General features: G+C 32.4%; 1 protein-coding gene across 6 annotated transcripts in view; it reads left to right on the forward strand.

Moving 5' to 3' along the window:
• The window catches only part of LOC135198611 (protein lingerer-like), a 270,401-nt gene that overhangs the window by 179,533 nt on the left and 65,253 nt on the right, over positions 1-25,615 (forward strand). The gene's annotated exons all lie outside the window — the stretch shown is intronic.

A 25,615-nucleotide genomic window follows, 5' to 3' on the forward strand; every position in this document is an offset into this window, starting at 1 on the left:
TTATGGTGCCCTAGACTTGTTAACGATGCCTTAGAAGACAGTTCATGGCCAGATATTTTGCCCTAATATGTAATAACTTTGATTATGTTACAAATGACGTGATGTAGAACAGGACTTAAATGTTTTTGCATTACAGTGGGTCCTCGATAATTGTGGCGGTTGGGCGCCACAACCACCCGCAATAAGCAAATATCCGTGTTATCATACCTCAAAAACCCCTAGGCTATACCTACCCCAACTGCTTACTTCAATAGTTAAAACATCAAAGATGTGCTACCTATAAAAACTCTTATAGGCTAACTGCCTATTTTAATACTAATTTAAACACATAAAATACCGTAAACAATCAAATGGGTACTCACTATTGATTGGTCCATGCTATCCTACTAGGTTGAAGATACACATGTACTTATTGCAACTTAACATTTTTTAACTAACAGTGGCTGGTCTATTAGTAGTAGTAGAAGGCTATTGTCATTGAAACGGCCCCTTGCTTACTTTATGCCTCCTTTGTTTGTGTGTGTGTTTGTATAAGTTATATGTCTATAATGTCACGAAACTAAAAGTACATAGTATGTCTATTTTGTGAATGAACATATTTATGATAAAAACATGATATACTCTAATGATTACAGAAACCAACTATAATATTAATGTATAAACAGCAAAATACAGCAATAAAAAAGTATTTTTGTCTTTTGTTTACGTTTAGGATCAGCTGATGGACATTTATTACCGAAAGAATTATTTTGGATAAGTTGCTAAAAGAAACAAATTTATTAGTGGAATTTTCATTTTTAACTTTGTACATAAAAGTTTATGATACTGTAATTCATGAGAGAGAGACCGCATAAAAGGGGAATCGCACAATCCGATCACGCATATTTTGGTACCGGACTGTGTATATTTATGTATGTATGTATATATGTATATATGTGTGTATATATATATTATATATATATATATATATATATATATATACACAGTGGTCCCCCCGTATTCGCGGGGGACGCGTACCAGACCCCCCCCCGCGAATAGTTAGAATCCGCGAATGTTTAAAACCCTGCTCTAAAAATGCTCATAAACTATCCTGAACATGCAAACACCAAAGTATACCTTAAAGACTATCCTTCATCAAATAAATATACATAAAATATCCTATTATGGTTCATATTAATCTTTGAAATATTATTAATACTATTTTAAAGTAAATCTTACATTTTATGTTTATACGTAAATACATACTATGTACGTACTGAATGACTTAGTTACGTATGTGAAAATAATTCAGTCCCCCCATAAGTATTCAGTCATGCACGTTTTCTTTCATATTGTTATTATTTGAGACATCCATTTTCTTTTTACAAGGGAACAATGGAATGTGAAATCACAAATACCAAATGTCTACTTAAAGTATTATCCTACATCAAATATACCATTGAATTGGTATTATTAATATCATTTTAAAGTAATCTTAAACATTTTACCATTAGAAATATATAAACAGCCAATAGCAGAGAGAGAGAGAATGTTATTGTTACTGTTTAATCTCATTAAACGTAATATTATTTGTAAACTAGTACTGTATATTATTATTTTACCATAAAATGTAGTAATGTCCTTAAAGATATACTTATACATACACTTCCAGCCCAAACAGAGGGCGAGAGTTACCACTAGTGCATGCTAGTATCTCGTGTGGAGAGAGAGAGAGAGAGAGAGAGAGAGAGAGAGAGAGAGAGAGAGAGAGAGAGAGAGAGAGAGGGGGGGGGGTTGTCCTTATTTAAAAGAGTGAAATGGATAGATTATTGTACTTCTTTAAAATACTATCACATGTGAATTTTGAGATTAGTTATATTATTATTATTATTATTATTATTATTGTGAAAATATTAATAAACATACACGTGTACCATAGAAATTATCTCATATATATCAGCAAAAGAGAAAGAGAGAGAGAATCTCAATGATCCATAGATGGCAACACTCAATTTGTCAGTTGGAACCCAGCCAACCAAGCTGGCTAAGTGTTCAAAAAACAAGACACGGGGTTACATAATTCTTTTTATTTATAAACTAAAATCTTGCTAATTCACTTTAGTATTTTCTTTAATGAATTTATATTATTGCTGTTTACATTAATATTGATATTTGAAAATTAGTAAATCATCCAAAAAACATACATCGCTTTAAGAGAGAGAGAGAGAGATTATCATAGTATTTGTAAAATACTTTCACATATGATTTTTGTAATTACAGTTATTATTATTATTATTATTATTATTTGAAAATATTAATAAACATATTACGCATATATGTACCATAAAAATCTCTCATCTCAGTGAGAGAGAGAGAGAGAGAGAGAGAGAGAGAGAGAGAGAGAGAGAGAGAGAGAGAGAGAGGGGTGGAAATTTCATGCCCACTTGATGGCAGCAACAAATCAGCTCCTTCCCCCTCCGGTCACTTAACTTGATACGTATATCTGAGTTTTAGTACCTGGAGTTAGAGAAAGAATCTGACTGGGATTTCCTTCATTCTTCCATAATTTTTTAAATTTAAAAGCTAAAATCTTACTAATTCACTATGGTATTTTCTTTAATGAATTGATATTATTGCTGTATAAATTAATATTAACTCTCTTACGCCGGAGCCCTAAAAATCAAAACGTCTCCCGTATGCCGGGCCTGGTTTGGAGTGAGCGCGGAAGTGGAAAAAATAATTTTTTCAAAAAATTACAGCGCGCGTACTTTTGAAGATTAAGAGTTCATTTTTGGCTCCTTTTTTTGTCATTGCCTGAAGTTTAGAATGCAACCATCAGAAATGAAAAATAATATCATTATCATATGTAAATAATGCGATATATGGTAGCGAAAAAAAAAATTCATACAAAATTGTATTCAAATCACGCTGTGCAGAAAACGGTCAAAGCTAACCAAGTTACTTTTTTTTGCGTTGTATTGTACACTAAATTGCGATCATTTTGATATATAATACATTGTAAAACAATAAAAGCAACACCGGAAAAATATTATCACAAAATGATGTACGAATTCGTAACGCCCGCGGACGCAAAAAAATATTTTTTCAAAAATTCACCGTAATTCTAAATAATGTTCTAGAGACTTCCAATTTGTTTCATAATTAAGACAAATGATTGAATATTACGATACTGTAAGAGTTTTAGATTAGAATTGCAGATTTCGACCATTTCGGACGAGTTAAATTTGACCGAATGTCGAAATTTTAATATATATATTTTTTCATATGCACATATTTCGAAGATGGAAAAAGATACAACCTTCAATTATTTTTTATTGTATTCATCATGAATTTGCGCACATTTTGATATATGAAACTCTATAAAAAGGCTAATATGAAAAGGAGCAAATATTAGGATAATGCCATGTACGTATTTCGGAGACTTGCGGCCGCGAATCGGCGCGCGGAGTGAAGGTAAATATATTTTTCAAAAATTCACCATAAATCACAATATTGTTTTAGAGACTTGAAATTTGTTTCAAAATGAAGAAAAATGACGGAATATTACTAGGCCGTAAGAGTTTTAGCTTACAATTGCGTTTTTCAACTATTTCGGTAGAGTCAAATTTGACCGAACGTGGTTTTTTTTCTATTTATCGTGATTTATATGCAAATATTTCAAAAAAAGAGAAAAGCTACAACCTTCAATCATTTTTAGTTGTATTCTACATGAAATTGCGCACATTTTCATATATAAAAACTTTATGTAACAGCTAATTTTAAATGGTGCAAACATTTCGACAATCGCACAAAAAATTCTGATTTTTTCAGAAGAGTTACCGCGCGAACGTAATTTTTTTTTTTTCATAAATTCACCATAAATCGAAATATTGTGCTAGACACTTCCAAGTCGTTGCAAAATGAAGGTAAATGATTGAATATTACTAGAATATAAGAGTTTTAGCTACAATTGCGTTTTTTTCGACCATTTCTTGGTAGAGTCAAAGCTGACCGAAAGTTGAAATTTTTGCACAACGTTATTTATATGAAAATATTTCAAAACTGATAAAAGCTACAACCATGGTTTTTTTTTTTTGTATTGTGCATGAAATTGCGCACATTTCCATATATAAAACTTTATGTAACGGCAAATTTAAAAGGGTGCAAACATTAGGACAATCGCACGAAAAAATGTATCGGAAGAGTTATCGCACGAACGTAAGGAAAAAGTTTTTTCATAAATTCACCATAAATCGAAATATTGTGCTAGAGACGTCCAATTTGTTGCAAAATGAAGGCAAATGATTGAATATTACTATAATATAAGAATTTTAGCTTACATTTGCGTTTCTCGACCATTTCTGTAGAGTCAAAGTTGACCGAAGGTTGAAATTTTTGCACTTATCGTTATTTATATGAAAATATTTCAAAATTGATAAAAGCTACAATAATGAGTATTTTTTAGTTGTATTGTGCATGAAATTGCGCACATTTTCATATATAATACTTCATGTAAAGGATAATTTAAAATGGTGCAATAATTATGTCAAAGTGACGAAATAATTTCCGAGATGTGTCACTGATACTTTTTAGTGCGATAAGAAAGAAATTCGCGCTTGCGCGCCTGCGTAGCGATTGTAAACAAAACAACGCCTTGATCCGTGAACTCCCAGCATCCCCCAAGGCGCGTGATACAAAAGTTTTCGGCTGGTAGGTCCTACAAGTATTTTTCCCTCCGCGAATTTTAAAAAAACAAAAAAACTTTTTTGAGCCGACGTATGATACGTCCAATCGGCATACGGGAGACATTTTGACTCGACGTTTAATACGTCCAATCGGCGTAAGAGGGTTAATATTTGAAAATAATAAATCATTTATTTATTTATCATACAAAAAAACATGCATCTTTGTAGTAGAGAGAGAGAGAGAGAATTATTATTTTTATTATGTGATATTTAAACTTATTAAACTTACTAATACAGTATTAATCAAAATTAATATTTGAAAATTAGTAAATCATTTTTGTATCATAAAAATTTATTTAGTCATGAAAATAAACATCAAAATACACTAATTAGTGATTATTTTCGTCGGAAAATTCCGCGAATGGGCGAGTCCGTCCGCGAATAATTTCTAGATAGGTTCCAAAGAAAAATCCGCGAATGTGTGAGTCCGCGAATCCGGAGAACGCGAATACGGGGGGAACTGTATATATATATATTAATAATATATATATATATATAATATATATATATATTATATAATATATATATATCTATATATATATATATATTAGTTATATATATATATATATATATATATATATATACACACATATATATATATATATACATATATATATACATACATACATACATACATAAATATACACAGTCCGGTCCCAAAATATGCGTGATCGGATTGTGCGATTCCCCTTTATGCGGTCTCTCTCTCAGAATTACAGTATTATAAACTTTTATGTACAAAGTTAAAAATAATTATATAATATATATATATATATATATATATATATATATATATATATACCCATATATATATGTATAATTATAATATATATACATATACATACATACATACATACATACATGTATACATACAGTAGAGCCTCGGTTCTCGACGCTAATTCGTTCCAGAAGGAGCGTCAAAATTCGATTATTTCGAGAACTGAATCAAGTTTTCCCATAAGAAATAACTGAAAATGGATTAATCCGTTCTTGACCATCAGTTATTACCCTAACCTTGCCTTTTTATACAATACATTACATGTAAATTACAACTAAATAAGTTAAAAGTTAAATAAATATCATCTTAAACGTATATTTATAATTTTAAATGTACTATAATATACAGTATAAAAGAAAACTGGCCTGCGTCCAACCGATTGTTGACCAAGCGCCATAGGCTACCTAGGTAAATAGTAAGTAGAACGTAGTGTAGTGGGTAGGCATAAAACGTGTTGCTAACATAATAAAAACTTTGAAAAGCAAATCTAATTATTACTGTAAATTAATAAACTATTAAAATTAAACCCAATTTATATTTATAAAAAACTAACAAAAATTTGCCTACAGTAAGTCGGCATTTAAGGATGTAAACAAACCATAGCACAGCCGTGGTGGTTTATAGCGGGACTATGATAGTAAACAAACCATATCGTCGCTATAAGCTTAGAAAAGTTTACATTCGATATTAATTTATGGTAAATCTTATACGGAGTCGACTGCAATACTGTATACAAAATCGCTTGAAAATTATCTTTGAGTAAATGTTATGATACTAACGATTTTGTTTCATATATGTCCTTATAAAAAAGGTGCGTCTTTTACGGCAAATTGTCCAATATCAGGGCTGGTTTCAAGCTTATTGGACTTTGACAATTATTGTAGTACTGCATGGTAAATATATACGTACGTATAAGTAAAAGAATCTTCTTAATTTCTATAATTACTATACCATTACGTACCAGCATCTCTTGAGTTTAATATCAAGCTAACCTCTTTTTTACGAGGACGCTTATAAACCAAGCATACAGATTGCGTTTGTTACCGCGCACGCGTTACATATGTAAACTGTGTCACTACCAGATCTCATACATAAACATTGACGTCCTTTTACAGTATACATAAAAGAATCGTCTTAATTTCTATAATTATTCTATACCATAGCGGCTTCTCTGATTTAAGCTAAGGCTAACCTCCTCTTTACCAGCAAGCTTAACAAAGCTTAAGATTGCGTTCGCTACCGAACGGCACACGTTACGTATGTAACAGTGGTTTCACTACCAAATCTCACACGTAAAGAATGACATATTTTTACAGTAGACATAAAAGAATCTACTTAATTTCTATAATTAACGTCTTCTTTACCGGCAAGCTTAAAAAGCTTAGATTGTGTTGCTACCGAACCGAACATGTTACGTATGTAACTGGTTTCACTCCAAATCTTACACGTAAACATTGACGTATTACAGTACGATATAAAAGATTCGTCTTAATTTCTTAATAACTAAGCACTTACTATGGCATAGTGGCTTCACTGATTTAAGCTATGGCTAACCTCTTTACCGGCAAGCTTAACAAAGCTTAAAGATTGCATTCGCTACCGAACCGCACATGTAACCTACGTACGTAACATTGCCTTCACTCCAAACCTAACAAATAAGTATTGCATTTGCTACTGAATGAGCATGGTTTTAGAATAGGTCTACGCTTGAAAAAAATCAAGCAAGGGTGCTTGATTAAATCTTTTTTTTCGCTCATCACTTTCATGCAGAGGAGAGGATAGACAAAAACCTAAGGTTAATTTTGGAGTTGGAAATGATGGAAACATTTTGAAGAAGGAAATCCCGAGATGCCATGTACACTTTTCCATTATTTCAGAGATTAACAATTGCAAAAGGTTTGAACATAGATAGCCAGTAGTAATGTTGGGACCCATGATGAATCAAAAGGTAACTGCGTATAGAGTTGATACCACCGAAAAAGCAAACGAAATGCGCGCAAGGTGTACGAGAGACGACACATGTTTGAATGTTTGTAAACAATAGCTGCGGAGTTTAAGCAATGCTGAGTGGCGTCACCAGTGTTACCAACCGTTTTGCTAAATTATGCTAGTCGGTCCAAGCAAGAATTTATGCCAAATATGGTGCAATTTTGTGCCAGAATTATGCTATTAATCTATCATTATCTCATTTCTCTATTACATTTGAGCTAAAACAATGATGTAATGGAAATTTAGAACATTTATATATTAGGTGAAATGATACAAAGTGACGAACAGACAATATTATAACTAAGAATTTGACGATCTTTACATGTTAGCAAACTCGAAATAAAACACCATTTTTCTTTAATAGATCACATACGCAATCACTAGTATACGATTTGATATGCAATCACTAGTATACTATTTGACAAATGTGTGAAGATCACACATACAAATGTGAAGAAAAATATATAAATTTTACTTATTACTGCATCATTATCATGCCACTGAGAACCATTTTTCTTTAACAGGTCACATACACAATTAATAAAAACTTGAAAATGTGTGAAAATTACTTCAAATATAACATTTTGATATTTACTGAAAAATTAAAAGTAAAAAAAAAGGTAAACAAACAAACCAGTCTCTACTCAAGAAGAAAAACGTACGTACTTATTACTTAATCATTATCATGCCACTGAAACACCATTTTTCTTTAACAGATCACACACACACAATGAATAAATACTTTAAAATTGTGTGAAAATCACTTCAGACATAATTAAAATTTTGATAACTACTGAAAAAAAATAAAACTTAAAACAGGAAAAAAGTAATTCTTTACTCATGAAGAAAAAACATTATTAACACTTTACTGATCGTTTGTCATGCCACTGTGGGTATTTATTTATATTCACAAAATTTAACATTCCTTAGTTGGGTTCAAACTTAGCAATTAACTTATTTGTTTGTGCTGCTTTTGAGGCAATTTCAGTATGAAGATACATATATTCACTATAGCTGTGTATGAAATTGAGGAATTTTCTGCATTTTATTTAAAATTTTAGTGAAAATACATTCTAAAATTGTAATAGAACCCTAAGCGTGAAAGAAATTATGCTAAGCTCCAATTCTTGGGTCAAATTATGCTACATTTGATAGCACTGGATGACACCAACTAGCAGCGGCTGGCGGAAACAGTTTTGTTTACAAACATCATATGGTTGGGGGTCGGAAACTGGTTTTTTTGGTTGAAAACGGATACAAAGTTTACTGGAAATTTAGTGGCGAAATCCGATTATGTCGAGTTCTAATACGGTCGTGAGCCGGGTCTCTACTGTAGGTATAGTTTTGAGATATGGGCATTCAAAGTTTTTGTTTGTTTTTTTTACAAAGACAGTGTTAATAAATCATGATTGCTTTGAATTTTATATAACCTTTTTGGGTATAAACCCTCTTATGCCGATTGGACGTATTAAACAAGTCAAAGTGGTCTCCCGTATGCCGATTGGACGTATTATACGTCGACTCAAAAAAGTTTTTTTTAAATTCGCGGAAAAATACCTATAGGCTTACCAGCCGAAAACTTTTTAATCACACGCCTTGGGGGATGCTGGGAGTTCACGAATCAAGGCGTTGTTTTGTTTACAATCGTTACGCGGGCGCAAGCACAGATTTCTTTCTTATCGCACTAAAAAGTATCAGTGACATCTCAAAAATTATTTCGTCACTTTGACATAATTTTTGCACCGTTTTAAATTATCCGTTACATGGAGTATTATATATGAAAATGTGCGCACTTTCATGTAGAATACAAAAAAAAAAAAATACTCATGCTTTTAGCTTTTATCAGTTTTGAAATATTTTCATATAAATAACGATGTGCCATAATTTCAACCTTCGGTCAACTTTGACTCTACCGAAATGGTCGAAAAACATAATTGTAAGCTAAAACTGTTATATTCTAGTAATATTCAATCATTTGCCTTCATTTTGCAACAAATTGGACATCTCTAGCACAATATTTCTATTTATGGTGAATTTATGAAAAAACTTTTTCCTTACGTCCGCGTGGTAACTCTTCCGATAAATTTTTTCGTGCGATTGTCCTAATGTTTGCACCATTTTAAATTGGCGTTACATAAAGTTTTATATATGGAAATGTGTGCAATTTCATGCACAATACAACTAAAAACAACCCATGGTTGTAGCTTTTATCAGTTTTGAAATATTTTTATATAAATAACGATAAGTGCAAAAATTTCAACCTTCGGTCAACTTTGACTCTACCGAAATGGTCGAAAACGCAATTGTAATATAAAACTCTTATATTCTAGTAATATTCAATCATTTACCTTTATTTTGCAACAAATTGGAAGTCTCGCACAATATTTCGATTTATGGTGAATTTATGAAAAAACTTTTTCCTTACGTCCTTGCGGTAACTCTTCCGATTAATTTTTTTGTGCGATTGTCGTAATGTTTGCACCATTTTAAATTAGCTGTTACATGAAGTTTTATATATGGAAATGTGAGCAATTTCATGCACAATACAATTAAAAACAACCCATGGTTGTAGCTTTTATCAGTTTTGAAATATTTTCATATAAATAACGATAAGTGCCAAAATTTCAACCTTCGGTCAACTTTGACTACTGAAATGGTCGAAAAACACAATTGTAAGCTTAAAACTCTTATATTCTAGTAATATTCAACCATTTACCTTCATTTTGCAACAAATTGGAAGTCTCTAGCACAATATTTTGATTTATGGTGAATTTATGAAAAAAAAAAAAAATCCTTACGTCCGCGCGGTAACTCTGCCGAAAAAAATCTGAAATTTTTTCGTCTGATTGTCGTAATGTTTGCACCATGTTAAATTAGCCGTTACATAAAGTTTTATATATGAAAATGTGTGCAATTTCATCCAGAATAAAACTAAAAATAATTGAAGGTTGTAGCTTCTCACATTTTCTAAATATTTGCATATAAATCATGATTAATAGAAAAAAACCACCTTTGGTCAACTTTGACTACCGAAATGGTTGAAAAACTCAATTGTAAGCTAAGACTCTTACATTCTAGTAATATTCAGTCATTTATCTTCATTTTGAAACAAATTGGAAGTCTCTAGCACAATACTATTTAGATTTATGGTGAATTAAAAAAAAAAGAAAAAAAACTCCTTCCCTCCGCGTGCGGATTCTCCGCTGCAAATCTCAGAAATGCATACGTCGCATTCTTGTAATGTTTGCACCATGTTAAATTAGCTGTTACATAAAGTTTTATATATATATGAAAATGTGTGCAAATTCATGTAGAATACAACTAAAAATAATTGAAGGTTGTGGCTTTTCTCATTTTCGTAATATTTCCATATAAAAAAAATATATAAAAACTTCTACATTTGGTCAACTTTAACTCGTCAGAAATGGTCGAAAACTGCAATTGTAAAATAAAATTCTTACAGTATAGTAATATTCAATCATATGTCTTCATTTTGAAACAAATTGAAAGTTGCTAGAACAATATTTAGATTTATGGTGAATTTTTGAAAAAAAACATTTTTGCACGTCCGCACGTTACGAATTCGTGCATCATTTTGTGATAATATTTTCTCTGTGTTGCTTTGATCATTTTACAATGTGTTATATACCAAAATCATCGCAATTTAGTGTACAATACAACGGAAAAAAAATTAACTCTTTAGCTTTAACCATTTTGCTCACAGCGCGATTTGAATACAATTATATGTGAAATTTTGGTTTTGCTCTGCGCTATCATATATCGCATTATTTACATATGATAATATTTTTTTTTCATTTCTGATGGTTGCTTACTAAACTTCAGGCAATGACAAAAAAAGGAGCCAAAAATGAACTATTAATCTTGAAAACTAAGCGCGCTGTGATTTTTTGAAAAAAATATTTTTTCCGCTTCCGCGCTCACTCCGAGACCCCCCCGGCATATGGGAGACAATTTTTATTATACCCCTTTGGCGTAAGAGGGTTAATACAAAATTTGTATAATGACATTTTGTGGTAATTTTTTTTTTTTTTTACCACAGACAAAGTTTGGGGTACCTTAGTAGATATGATAGGCCCTATAATATGTATGGGGTAACATTGTTCTAAGGCAAAATTTTGAGAGGCCAATTTTTGGTTAATTGAAAATATGAGCCTTATGTTTACTACAAAGTTGTATAATTTTTTGTGGAAACCATTGATACACATTTGAGTTGAGTGAAATTTAAGTTTCACCCCTCCTATGAAATATCAGTCATATAATGAATTATAATTGAACATTTATTTTTTAAAATGCTTTGGAATTGAATTGGAACTGATTGAATGGGAAACTTTTGGTTGTGTGCATGTGGTGTATGTGTGTGTGTGCATTCTGTGTCACCCTGACAGGTGCAACCTGGGAAGTGTTTGTCATGTGTGTGTTGTGTTCAGTTCACACACTGTAGACTTGCACATGCTCCAATAGGAAAGCCTGTCATGTGCATGTAATTGTCACTGTCTGATACCCCCTAGCATACTGAGTGGATTATCCACTTACGACAAGAGGTCGTCCAAAGGGTGCTCTATCTGACAACCTTATCATACACACACACACACACACACACACACACACTCACTTAAGTTCCACAGGTAATTCCTCTTTATTTTACATTAGCAGTAAATGACATTACTCATAGTAGTCAGCTACGTCCAGCAGATCAGTAATGATATAATAAAAGTAGACATAGGGATTAAACCAGTGGGTGTCCATTTCTCCTTAGAAAAGATGACATTTGAATGGAAGATTCAAGATGATCACAATCCTATAAGTCAGAGCAAAATTCTTGGGCTCAATTTGTGGTACACATTAACTGGAAAGCCTGTGTAAAACCCAAATGCAAAAATGTGTGAAACTTGATAAATCAAAATTTCATAAGTTGGGAGATGACATACCATCCTAGACATTACTGTACAAAGCAACTTCTGTGTCACTTTTAGAATATGGATGTCAAATATAGTTTAACCTCGTACAACTGGGAAAAGTCTGGATTCAGTTCATAGTGATGAACTCTAGATTTACACTGGTGATTTTAAATAGTTCCCAAACTCTTCCATCGAAGTTGGATGTGGTGAACCACATCTGGCTTTATCATGAAAAAAAAGCCTACCTTTATCATCATCAGTATTTACTGCTGAAGTCACAGCCGTACAGATGGCTCTTGATATGATATCTGAGACAAAAGCAAGTGTGTGTGTTATTTTCAGTGACTCATGTAGCGCTATAGATGCTATAAGACAGTATTAATCAGTAAACCAAATAGTGCAGGAAATACAAATAAAAATTCATCTACTCCTCCATTCAGGATTATCAATAGAAATATGTTGGATCCCAGCACACGTGGGAATAAAAGGAAATGAAAATGTAGACTCAGCTGCCAAATCAGCCTGCACTATCCCTCCAACAATTACACATGCCCCAGTGTCAGACTGGATAACATCTGTTAAACCATCGATTTACCAGGATTGGAAAAGAGAAAGGGCCTCAGTGCCAACAACAAATAAACTTAAAAACATAAAAACTGAAGTGTATGCATGGAGGACATCCTCACAGGAGGAAAGATCAAAAGAGGTGATCCTAGCAAGGCTCCATATAGGACACACAAAATTCTCACATGGTCACTTAATGTCAACACCACAGGCTGACCCAATAAAGTGTAATAGATGTCAAACACCCATGACAGTACAGCATTTACTTGTTGAGCGCCCAAATTGGACCCAGCAAAGATCTATTTATCTACAGAATTAAAAAATGAAAAGTATTCTTGCTGAAAGCAAAGATTTTTCAATTAACATCATAAATTTTTTACCTAAGACAGGTTTCTCAAATGAAGTAATTTCTCTCTCTCTCTCTCTCTCTCTCTCTCTCTCTCTCTCTCTCTCTCTCTCTCTCTCTCTCTCTCTCTCTCTCTCTCTCTCTCTCTCTCTCTCTCTCTCTCTCTCTCTCTCTCTCTCTCTCTCTCTCTCTCTCTCTCAGGATTAATCCCTGAGAACCAGCCTGAGAAGAGTCTACTTGGGACTCAGAGGTCTGGAAAAACTAAGCCCTATTAATAATAATAATAATGACTTAATAGTAATTTGTAATGTAGTAATAATGCATGCAAGTAATTCACTAAAAGATTTTATATATATATATATATATATATATATATATATATATATATATATATATATATATATATATATATATATATATATATATATATATCAAAGGGTTCAGCTTATTAACACACTCAATGCCTCTCCAAATTAAGAGCTAGTAGTCTGTCAGAGTCAGTAAATATAAAATTTCACCCCAATAAACAGAACTTCCATCTTAGATTTTGTATAAGGTACAAACTTGAACAGTTCTGGGCAGTTCCAAGGAGTAGGTTTACAACCATGGAAAGCCGGGCTTGATGGGAGAGTTCATCTCCTAAAAGTCCTTTCAGTATCCTTTATCTTGACTTAAAATGTGCTTCGATGTAAATTTTACAGTAAAAAAATAATTTTTAAGTGACATTTTTATGAAGAGGCCTTGCGTTATCATATATTAAACCCTGTTAAACTGTTGTGTATTAAATTTGTAATTTGTATGACCTTTTATACATAATACGTATCCTGTTTTAACAGAAATTTCTTTATATATATATATATATATATATATATATATATATAATATATATATATATATATATATGCACACATATATGTGATATTCGCGGGGATGTGTACCAGACCCCCCCTGTGAATAGTTAAAACCTGCAAATAGTTAAAACCACCACTAAAAATGCTCATAACCTATCTTGAAAGTTCAGATACCAAATGTATACCTTAAATAAGATCCTACTTCAAATTTAGCTAAAATTACTAACCTATTACTGTATTAATCTTTGAGGTTATATTATTGATATCATTTTAAAGTCATCTTAAACATTTTACCAATAAAAATATATACCTACAGCCAGTAACAGAGAGAGAGTGAAATTATGAATTATTTCTATGAGAGAGAGAGAGAGAGAGAGAGAGAGAGAGAGAGAGAGAGAGAGAGAGAGAGAGAGAGAGAGAATAACTCCTAACTCCCAACTCCCCACTCCTTCCCCTCACTCCTTCCTCCAAGTGGATAAAAAGACTGGGAATCGCTATTTTTTATTAATCTTATTAATATTTGAAAATTAGTTAAAAGGTAAATCATTTATTTGTACTACAAAACAAATAAACATACGAGAGAGAGAGAGAGAGAGAAATGTTATTGCTATTGTTTAATCTCATGAAACTTGATATTATTTGAAAACTAGTACTGTATATTATTATTTTACTATAAATATAGTAATGCCCTTAAAGATAGACTGTATACAGTGGGCCCCCCGTATTCGCGTTCTCTGGATTTGCGGACTCACACATTCCCGGGTTTCTCTGAGGAACGTTTCTCCGCATTATTCGCGGAAAATTCACGCATTTGTGGTATTTTTCTATGAGAAATATCCACAAATTCCTGGTTTTTTTACCAACTCCATCATAGAATGCACTTTTTGTAATGAAACTATTAAAAAAACCAAGAATGAACATTTTTAGTGGTTTTTCTTGAGTTTCAACTAACAAAATAGGCTATTTCTAGCGTTTTTATAGGGGTTCCAAACATTTGCGGGCTCTAACTATTCACGGGGGGGTCTGGTACGCATCCCCTGCGAATACCGGGGGACCACTGTACATACACTTCCAGCCCAAACTGAGGGCGAGTGTTACCACTATGTATCTCTCATGTGGCAGAAGAGAGAGAGAGAGAGATAGTTAGTTATCCTTATTTAAGAGTGAAGTGGATATATTGCATTTCTTTAACCCTCTTACGCCGAAGCCCTAAAAATCAAAATCTCTCCTGTATGCCGGTGCCGGTTTGGAGCGAGCGTGGAAGCGGAAAAAATAATTTTTTTCAAAAAATCACAGCGCGCTTAGTTTTGAAGATTAAGAGTTCATTTTTGGCTCATTTTTTTCCATTGCCTGAAGTTTAGTATGCAATCATCAGAAATGAAAAATAATATCATTATCATATGTAAATAATGCGATATATGGTAGCGAAAAAAAAAAAAATTCATAGATAATTGTATTCAAATCACGCTGTGCAAAAAACGGTCAAAGCTAACGAGTTACTTTTTTTTTCGTTGTATTGTACACTAAATTGCAATCTTTTTGATATATAATACGTAGTAAAACAATAAAATCAACACCGGAAAAATATTATCACAAAATGATGTATGAATTCGTAACGCGCGGACGTAAAAAAATGTTATTTTCAAAAATTCACCGTAATTCTAAATATTGTTCTAGACTTCCAATTTGTTTCAAAATTAAGACAAATGATTGAATATTATGATACTGTAAGAGTTTTAGATTAGAATTGCAGATTTCGACCATTTCGGACGAGTTAAATTTGACCGAATGTCGAAATTTTTATATATATTTTTTTTTATATGCACATATTTCGGAGATGGAAAAAGCTACAACCTTCAATTATTTTTTATTGTATTTTTCATGAATTTGCGCACATTTTGATATATGAACCTCTATAAAAAGGCTAATATGAAAAGGAGCAAATATTAGGATAATGCGATGTACGTATTTCGGAGACTTGCGGCCGCGAATCGGCGCGCTTAGTGAAGGTAAATATATTTTTCAAAAATTCAGAATAAATCACAATATTGTTTTAGAGACTTCAAATTTGTTTCAAAATGAAGAAAAATGACGGAATATTACTAGGCCGTAAGAGTTTTAGCTTACAATTGCGTTTTTCAACTATTTCGGTAGAGTCAAATTTGACCGAACGTAGTTTTTTTTCTATTTATCGTGATTTATATGCAAATATTTCGAAAAAAGAGAAAAGCTACAACCTTCAATAATTTTTAGTTGTATTCTACATGAAATTGCGCACATTTTCATATATAAAACTTTATGTAACAGCTAATTTTAAATGGTGCAAACATTTCGACAATCGCACAAAAAAATTCTGATTTTTTCGGAAGAGTTACCGTGCGAACGTAAGGAAAATGTTTTTTTTTTTTTTTTTCATAAATTCACCATAAATCGAAATATTGTGCTAGAGACTTCCAAGTCGTTGCAAAATGAAGGTAAATGATTGAATATTACTAGAATATAAGTGTTTTAGCTTCCAATTGCGTTTTTCGACCATTTCGGTAGAGTCAAAGTTGACCGAAAGTTGAAATTTTTTCACTTAACATTATTTATATGAAAATATTTCGAAACTGATAAAAGCTACAACCATGGGTTGTTTTTAGTTGTATTGTGCATGAAATTGCGCACATTTCCATATATAAAACTTTATGTAACGGCAAATTTAAAAGGGTGCAAACATTAGGACAATCGCACGAAAAAATTTATCGGAAGAGTTTTCGCACGAACGTAAGGAAAAAGTTTTTTCATAAATTCACCATAAATCGAAATATTGTGCAAGAGACGTCAAATTTGTTGCAAAATGAAGGCAAATTATTAAATATTACTATAATACAAGAATTTTAGCTTACAATTGCGTTTCGACCATTTCTGTAGAGTCAAAGTTGACTGAAGGTTGAAATTTTTGCACTTATCGTTATTTATATGAAAATATCTCAAAACTGTTAAAAGCTACAATCATGAGTATTTTTTTGTTGTATTTTACATGAAATTGCGCACATTTTCATATATAATACTTCATGTAAAGGATAATTTAAAATGGTGCAAAAATTATGTCAAAGTGACGAAATAATTTCCGAGATGTGTCACTGATACTTTTTAGTGTGATAAGAAAGAAATTCTCGCTTGCGCGCCTGCGTAGCGATTGTAAACAAAACAACGCCTTGATCCGTGAACTCCCAGCATCCCCCAAGGAGCGTGATACAAAAGTTTTCGGCTGGTAGGCCTATAAGTATTTTTCCGCGAATTTTAAAAAAAACTTTTTTGAGCCGATGTATGATACGTCCAATCGGCATACGGGAGACATTTTGACTCGACGTTTAATACGTCCAATCGACGTAAGAGGGTTAAAATACTATCACATGTGAATTTTGAAATTAGTTATTGTTATTATCATCATTATTATTATTATTATTATTATTATTATTATTATTATTATTATTATGCAAAATTATTAACATATACACATGTACCATAGAAATTCTCTCATCTCAGTAAAAGAGAGAGAGAGAGAAACTACATGATGTTGAGTGGGCAACACTCTCCCCATCTTGTCACATTACTTTATATATTTGACTGTTGTTGGGCTCCAGGCATCTCAGCTTGGCTACCTGGAGTTCAAAGACAAGATGTAAATTTTGAAATTAGTTATTATTATTATGTTTATTGTTGTTGTTGTTGTTGTTGTTGTTGTTATGCAAAAACAGTAGTACCTCGAGATACGAAAGGCTCAACTTACGAAAAATCCAAGTTACGAAAGCCAATACAAAAAATTTTACTGCTCTACATACGAAAAGTTTTCAAGATACAAAAGGTTGTTGCTATAAAGTCCCGAGATTCGCCCGGACCACCGAGAACAATTTTAAAACTCCCGCGCCGCCAACTGAGTAAACTCGCCACCATCCTCCCGCTCTCCCATTGGTTCCTGATGCTAGTCACCCCATAAGGTCCTGCTCTCCTATTGGTCAGCATCTACCCCTTGTGCTTTAAGTATTCTATTGGTAAAAGGTTGCTGTAAATTGAAAAACTTAGTATTCATGCAATACATTTAATAGAAAAAAGAACATTAGATAAAGATAGAATAAAGAATAGAAATGAATGGTTATTATACTGTTTGGTAGTTTCAGTAGTTGAAGAGAGATAATGAAAATTTATGTCTTACTGTGTAAAAGTGATTGCTTGGCGATCGTTCGATACTTGTAAGTGCTGGATGTAAACAGACGTTTGGAAGCTTTTTTTTTTTTTTTTTTTTTTTTTTTTTTTTTTTTTTTTTTTTTTTTTGTTCATTATAGTTAATGGTTACTTAATAATTATTTGAAATGAGTACATGCAATACATTTAATAAAAAAAATGTGAATTAGATATCATAAAATATAAAATAAATCAGACTGCCAACAAATACGCATTTTTTAGAAATCTTCTGTTTTATTATTACGTTACGTATACGTATTACGTATGTTTCATTATAGCTGTTAGTAACTCTTTATCTCCGTTAGGTAAAGATAGAATAAAGAATAGAAATGAATGGTTATTATACTGTTTGGTGGTTTCATTAGTTGAAGAGAGATACTAATGACAATTTATGGCTTACTGTGTGCTAGGAAAAATGATTGCTTGGCGCTCGTTCGATACTCGTAAGACGGGTAAGAGCTGAGAATGTAAACAATCGATTGGAAGGTTTGTTTTTTGTTTGTTTGTGTATTATAGTTAATGATTAATTAATAATTATTTGAAATGAGTACATACTGATTATTTATATATTTTATTGGCATATTCTAAGCTTTTAGCTCTTAGGTTTAGATGTCAGAATCATAGACTAGACTACAGTAGCAACCGCTAACATAGGCTAGGCTTATTGCTAAGGGACATATGCCAAAGTCCTAATATATGCAGTAAAAATGGGGTTGAACATCATATGCAGTTGAATATTACTCAAGTATGTACAGTATTTTGCCTTTTTGGAGTCATATTTCTTCCGTCGTAACCCTAGAACATGTGTTTTAGGCCTTGAAATATAATTTACTAGGGTGTTTTTGGAGGGCTTGGAACGGATTAGCCATTTTACATGTAAAATGTGTTCCAAGATACGAAAAACTCTTGATACGAAGGCCGTCTCGGAATGGATTAATTTCGTATCTCGAGGTACCACTGTATATTAATAAACATATGCACATGTACCATAGAGAGAGAGAGAGAGAGAGAGAGAGAGAGAGAGAGAGAGAGAGAGAGAGAGAGAGAAACTACATGATCTTGAGTGGGCAACACACTCCCCCTCCTGTTACATTACTTGATATATTTGAAAATTGCTGGACCCCAGCCATCTCAGCTTAGCTACCTGGAGTTCAAAGACAAGATGTGGGGTAGAATGGATTTTCTATCATTCTTACATAATTTTTTTATTTATAAACTAAAATCTTGCTAATTCGCTTTAGTATTTTCTTTAATGAATTGATATTATTCCTGTTTACATTAGTAGTGATAATTTGAAAATTAGTAAATCATTTATTTATCATAAATAAAACACATCTCTGTAAGAGAGAGTACATGTACTATAAAAATTCTTGAGTCTCAGTAAATGAGGAGAGAGAGAGAGAGAGAGAGAGAGGAGAGAGAGAGAGGAGGAGAGAGAAGGAGGGAGAGAGGAGAGAGAGAGAGAGAGAGAGAGAGAGAAGAGAGAGCAGCTTAGGAGGAGAGTAATTGTTGAATAGTTTGGGACGAGAGTAACTTGACTAGCTTAGCTCGAGAATAACAATGAAATTTGTATTTTAAATATTTTTATGGTGATAAGAAATGAAACATTGATAGTGATAAGATATTCTCTTGTATTCTGTTATAATATGTGATAATCATTGAGTCAACTATAAAAGTTGTATTGAAGCATAGTTTCGTAAATCACAGAAAGAATAAAAATATGGCAACACATTTGTACCTATATATGTCGGGTTTTTTCTGTAAGTGATGAGAGAGAGAGAGAGAGAGAGAGAGATTTTGCTATTTACATTCATAGTATTTGAAAATGGGTAAATGAGTTTATCCTAAAAATGCATATATTCATGAAAAGAAGAAAACATTAATTAGTAAATCTTGCTTTATGATAAAATTCGCGATTTTGTTAATTTTCCGGGATGTAGTATTTGGGCTCCAAAAAAAAGTAAGTAAAGTGATTTATGATAGAGTTTAGAGGATACTTATGTAAAATACAATGTACTTTGTAGAACGGTGTAACCACTATCACATTATGTAAAAATAGTATGTACGAATGAGACTGTAGGTTTGGTGACGTCACGGTGATTATACTTATTTTTTTTGTGAATGAATATACATTTATGATGAAAAATAGTTACTGTACTGCTTACAGTACCATACTGTAATGTTAATGTAATCACATCAAAATAAAGTAATCAGTGCATACTGTAAACTTGTAGTGTATTTTTGTCTTTTGGAAAATGCATTCCCCAAGGAATTATTACTTGAAGAGGCTTTTTAGTATGAAGATAAACCAATAATATATAAGATATGCATTTTATTATGATTATATGACTGATATATAAGGTAAAAATGGTTTTATTACGTTTACGCTTCGTCGCCATTGCATGCTGAAAACATGTAGTGTATTTTTGTCTTTTGAAAAATGCATTCCCAAGGAATTATTCCTTTAAGAGGCTTTTTATTATGAAGATATGCCAATAATATATAAGATATGCATTTTATTATGAATATATGACAATAATATACAGTAGTACCTCGAGATACGAAAGCCAATGCGAAAAATTTTACTGCTCTACATACGAAAAGTTTTCAAGATACGAAAGGTTGTGGCTGTAAAGTCCCGAGATTCGCCCGGACCACCGAGAACAATTTTAAAACTCCCGCGCCGCCAACTGAGTAAACTCGCCACCATCCTCCCGCTCTTCCATTGGTTCCTGATGCTAGTCACCCCATAAGGTCCTGCTCTCCTATTGGTCAGCATCTACCCCTTGTGCTTTAAGTATTCTATTGGTAAAAGGTTGCTGTAAATTGAAAACTTATTCATGCAATACATTTAACCCTCTTACGCCGACTGGACGTATTTTACATCTACATTTTTTGTCTCCCGTGTGCCGACTGGACATATTTTACGTCGACTTACAAAAGTTTTATTTAAAATTCGCGGAAAAATACTTATAGGCCTACCAGCCTAAAACTTTTGAATGACGCGCCTTGGGGGATGCTGGGAGTTCATGGATCAAGGTGTTGTTTTGTTTACAATCGTTACGCAGGCGCGCTAGCGCTAATTTCTTTCTTGCCGCACTAAAAAGTATCTGTGACACATCTCCGAAATTATTTCGTCACTTTGACATAATTTTTGTACCATTGTAAATTAGCCGTTACTTGAAGTATTATATATGAAGATGTGCACATTTTTATGTAGAATACAACAATAAAATACTCAAGATTGTAGCTTTAATCAGTTTTGAGATATTTTCATATAAATAACGATAATTGCCAAAATTTCAACCTTCGGTCAACTTTGACTCTACCGAAATGGTCGAAAAATGCAATTTTAAGCTAAAACTTATATTTTAGTAATATTCAATCATTTACCTTCATTTTGCAACTAATTGGAAGTCTCTAGCACAATATTTCGATTTATGGTGAATTTTTGAAAAAACTTTTTCCTTACGTCCGCGTGGTAACTCTTCCGAAAAAAATCATACATGCGATTGTGGTAATGTTTGCACCATTTTAAAATTAGCCATTATATAAAGTTTTATATATGGAAATGTGCGCAATTTCATGCACAATACAACTAAAAACAACCCATGGTTGTAGATTTGATCAGTTTTGAGATATTTTCATATAAATAACGATAATTGCCAAAATTTCAACCTTCGGTCAAATTTGACTCTACCGAAATGGTCGAAAAACGCAATTGTAAGCTAAAACTCAATTATCTTCATCTTGAAACAAATTCAAAGTCTATAGCAAAATATTTAGATTAATGGTGAATTAAAAAAAAATCTTTCCTTCCTTCCGCGCGTGGATTCTCCACCACAAATCTCCAAAATGCGTACGTCCCATTCTCGGAATATTTGCTCCGTTTCATATTAGGCATTTCATAGAGTTTTATATATGAAAATGTGCGCAATTTCATGTAGAATAAAACGAAAAATATTTGAAGGTTGTAGCTTTTCTTATTTCCGAAATAATTGCATATAAAAAATATATATATAAAAATTCGACATTTGGTCAATTTTAACTCGTCAGATATGGTCGAAAACTGCAATTGTAAGCTAATACTCTTACAGTATAGTAATATTCAATCATTTGTCTTCATTTTGAAAGAAATTGGAAGTCTCTAGGACAATATTTAGATTTATGGTGAATTTTTGAAAAAAATATTTGTTTACGTCCGCGCGTTACGAATTCATGCATTATTTTGTGATAATATTTTCTCTGTGTTGCTTTATCGTTTTACAATGTGTTATATACCAAAATGATCGCAATTTAGTGTACATTACAACGAAAAAAAAGTAACTTGTTACCTTTAACCGTTTTGCGCACAGAGCGATTTGAATTCAATTATATATGAAATTTCGTTTTTGCGCTATCATATATCGCATTATTTATATATGATAATGATAATTTTTTCTTTTCTGATGGTTGCATACTAAACTTCAGGCAATGACGAAAAAAGGAGCCAAAAATGAACTCTTAATCTTGAAAACTAAGCGCGCTGTGATTTTTTGAAAAAAATATTTTTTCCGCCTCCGCGCTCACTCTGAAACACCTCCGGCACACGGGAGACAATTTTTTTTTTTACCGCTTCGGCGTAAGAGGGTTAATAAAAAACAACATTAGGTAAAGATAGAATAAAGAATAGAAATGAATGGTTATTATACTGTTTGGTAGTTTCAGTAGTTGAAGAGAGATAATGAAAATTTATGGCTTATTGTGTAAAGTGATTGCTTAGCGATCGTTCGATACTTGCAAGTGCTGGATGTAAACAGACGTTTGGAATCTTTTTTTTGTTTGTTATTATAGTTAATGGTTACTTAATAATTTTTTGAAATGAGTACATGCAATACATTTAATAAAAAAATTGTGAATTAGATATCATAAAATATAAAATAAATCAGACTGCCAACAAATACGTATTTTTTAGAACTCTTCTGTTTTATTATTACGTTACGTATACGTATGTTTCATTATAGCTGTCAGTAACTCGGTATCTCCATTAGGTAAAGATAGAATAAAGAATAGAAATGAATGGTTATTATATTGTTTGGTAGTTTCATTAGTTGAAGAAAGATACTAATGACAATTTATGGCTTACTGTGTGCTAGGAAAAATGATTGCTTGGCGCTCGTTTGATACTCGTAAGACGGGTAAGAGCTGAATGTAAACAATCGATTGGAAGGTTTGTTTTTTGTTTGTTTTTGTATTATAGTTAATGATTAATAAATAATTATTTGAAATGAGTACATACTGATTATTTATACATTTTATTGGCATATTCTAAGCTTTTAGCTCTTAGGTTTAGATGTCAGAATCATAGACTAGGCTACAGTAGCAACCGCTAACAGAGGCTAGGCTTATTGCTAAGGGACATATGCTAAAGTCCTAATATAGGCAGTAAAAATGGGGTTGAACATTACATGCAGTTGAATATTACTCAAGTATGTACAGTATTTTGCCTTTTAGGAGTCATATTTCTTTTGTCGGATCGGTGTCGTAACCCTAGAACATGTGTTTTAGGCCTTGAAATATAATTTACTGGGGTGTTTTTGGAGGGCTTGGAACGGATTAGCCATTTTACATGTAAAATGTGTTCCAAGATACGAAAAACTTATGATACGAAGGCCGCCTCGGAATGGATTAATTTCGTATCTTGAAGTACTACTTTATAAGGTTAAAATGGTTTTATTACGTTTACGCTTCGTCGCCCATCTCAAACAACAATACGATAATCTATGATAATTATCGTTTGTATGACTGCAGTGTTCAGAGAAGTTGATTACGTTATACCAAAACAATAATGAAGTTCGAATTGAAAATTAATATTTTCCTAAATGTTATTACTACTGTAATTACACTACTATTATTAACATTTCTAAAAGGTTAATGACAAAGGTGCTGTTAAGTGTAACTCAATTTTTACATTTCTGCTGGCCGCTCAACTACAAGTTGATGTCAATGATGTGGAATTATTCCATGAATAGGCTATATATTATGAAGATATGCCAATAATATATAAGGTGAGAATGGTTTTATTACCTTTATTGTCAGTTAATATCATAATGTGAATCTGTTCATGCATTTACTGGTTATCGGAACCGGATGAGGCTTAGCCTACCACGGACAAGCCCGCAATGCTGGATTCATACCAGCGATATGGACTGAGAAGTGGTCCAAGGAAAAACCTGTGATTAACTGAATTCGTGATTGCTGATCCACGACTAAGCGAGGCCCCGCTGTACTGGTATCTCCATTGCCATTAGCTGCTATAAGAGATGTGATTTAGCCAGCCCCTGACATCACTTTTGCCTGCTCTGTTGTTCTTTTTATTCAGCTTCTGTTCACTGGGATTCTTCCTTTAGATCTCCATTGCATGAAGAATGAGTAAAAATGTATTTTATTTTCACTTTTAGAAGCTACTGTTGAGAATCGGCAGGATTTGACATGGACTAACTTTAAGAGACGCCTGATAGTTATGGTAAATGGACTAACTTTAATAGACGCCTGATAGTTATGGTAAATGACGTCCGACAAAGGTTCAATAGTTACAGCAAATGACACCAGCGATCAGCCGTTTTTCGATTCAGTTGTTTACGTCGGTATAGATTTACAATTGCTTCATATGTAATTTTTAAACCTGGAATTTCTCAGTAGCTGCAATTTTTAAAGCCAGCTTTGATAATTTTTATGAAAGAAACTTTTCTCTGAGTCTAGTTCCATTTGGCAACTATAGACAGTGATGATATTTGTAAAGCAAAATCCGCTGATTTTAAGAGAGTAAACAAAACCAGAATTCAAATGGCAGATCGCTCTGTTCATATTTGAATATTATAATATGGTATTAATACATGCAATATAATCAGATACAGTAAAACAACAGTTTTATTAAAATGATCAATGTTCTTGACATACACACACACACACACACACACAGAGTTGCCCTGGTTAGGTTGTTGCACTGACGGATATCCATTAGCAAACATCGAATAATAGCTGTGTATCGAGAATAATAATGTTATTAAAACTTTTTTCTTGTATCTAATCATATTGCATGTATTATTACCATATTATCGTATTATAATATGAACAGAGTAATCTGCTATTTGCATTCTGGTTTTGTTTACATTCTTAAAATAATCAGCTGATTTGTATTACTGATATCATCACTGTCTTGTTACCGAATGGAACAT

This window comes from Macrobrachium nipponense, chromosome 22 (assembly GCF_015104395.2).
Source record: "Macrobrachium nipponense isolate FS-2020 chromosome 22, ASM1510439v2, whole genome shotgun sequence".
Lineage (NCBI taxonomy): Eukaryota > Metazoa > Arthropoda > Malacostraca > Decapoda > Palaemonidae > Macrobrachium > Macrobrachium nipponense.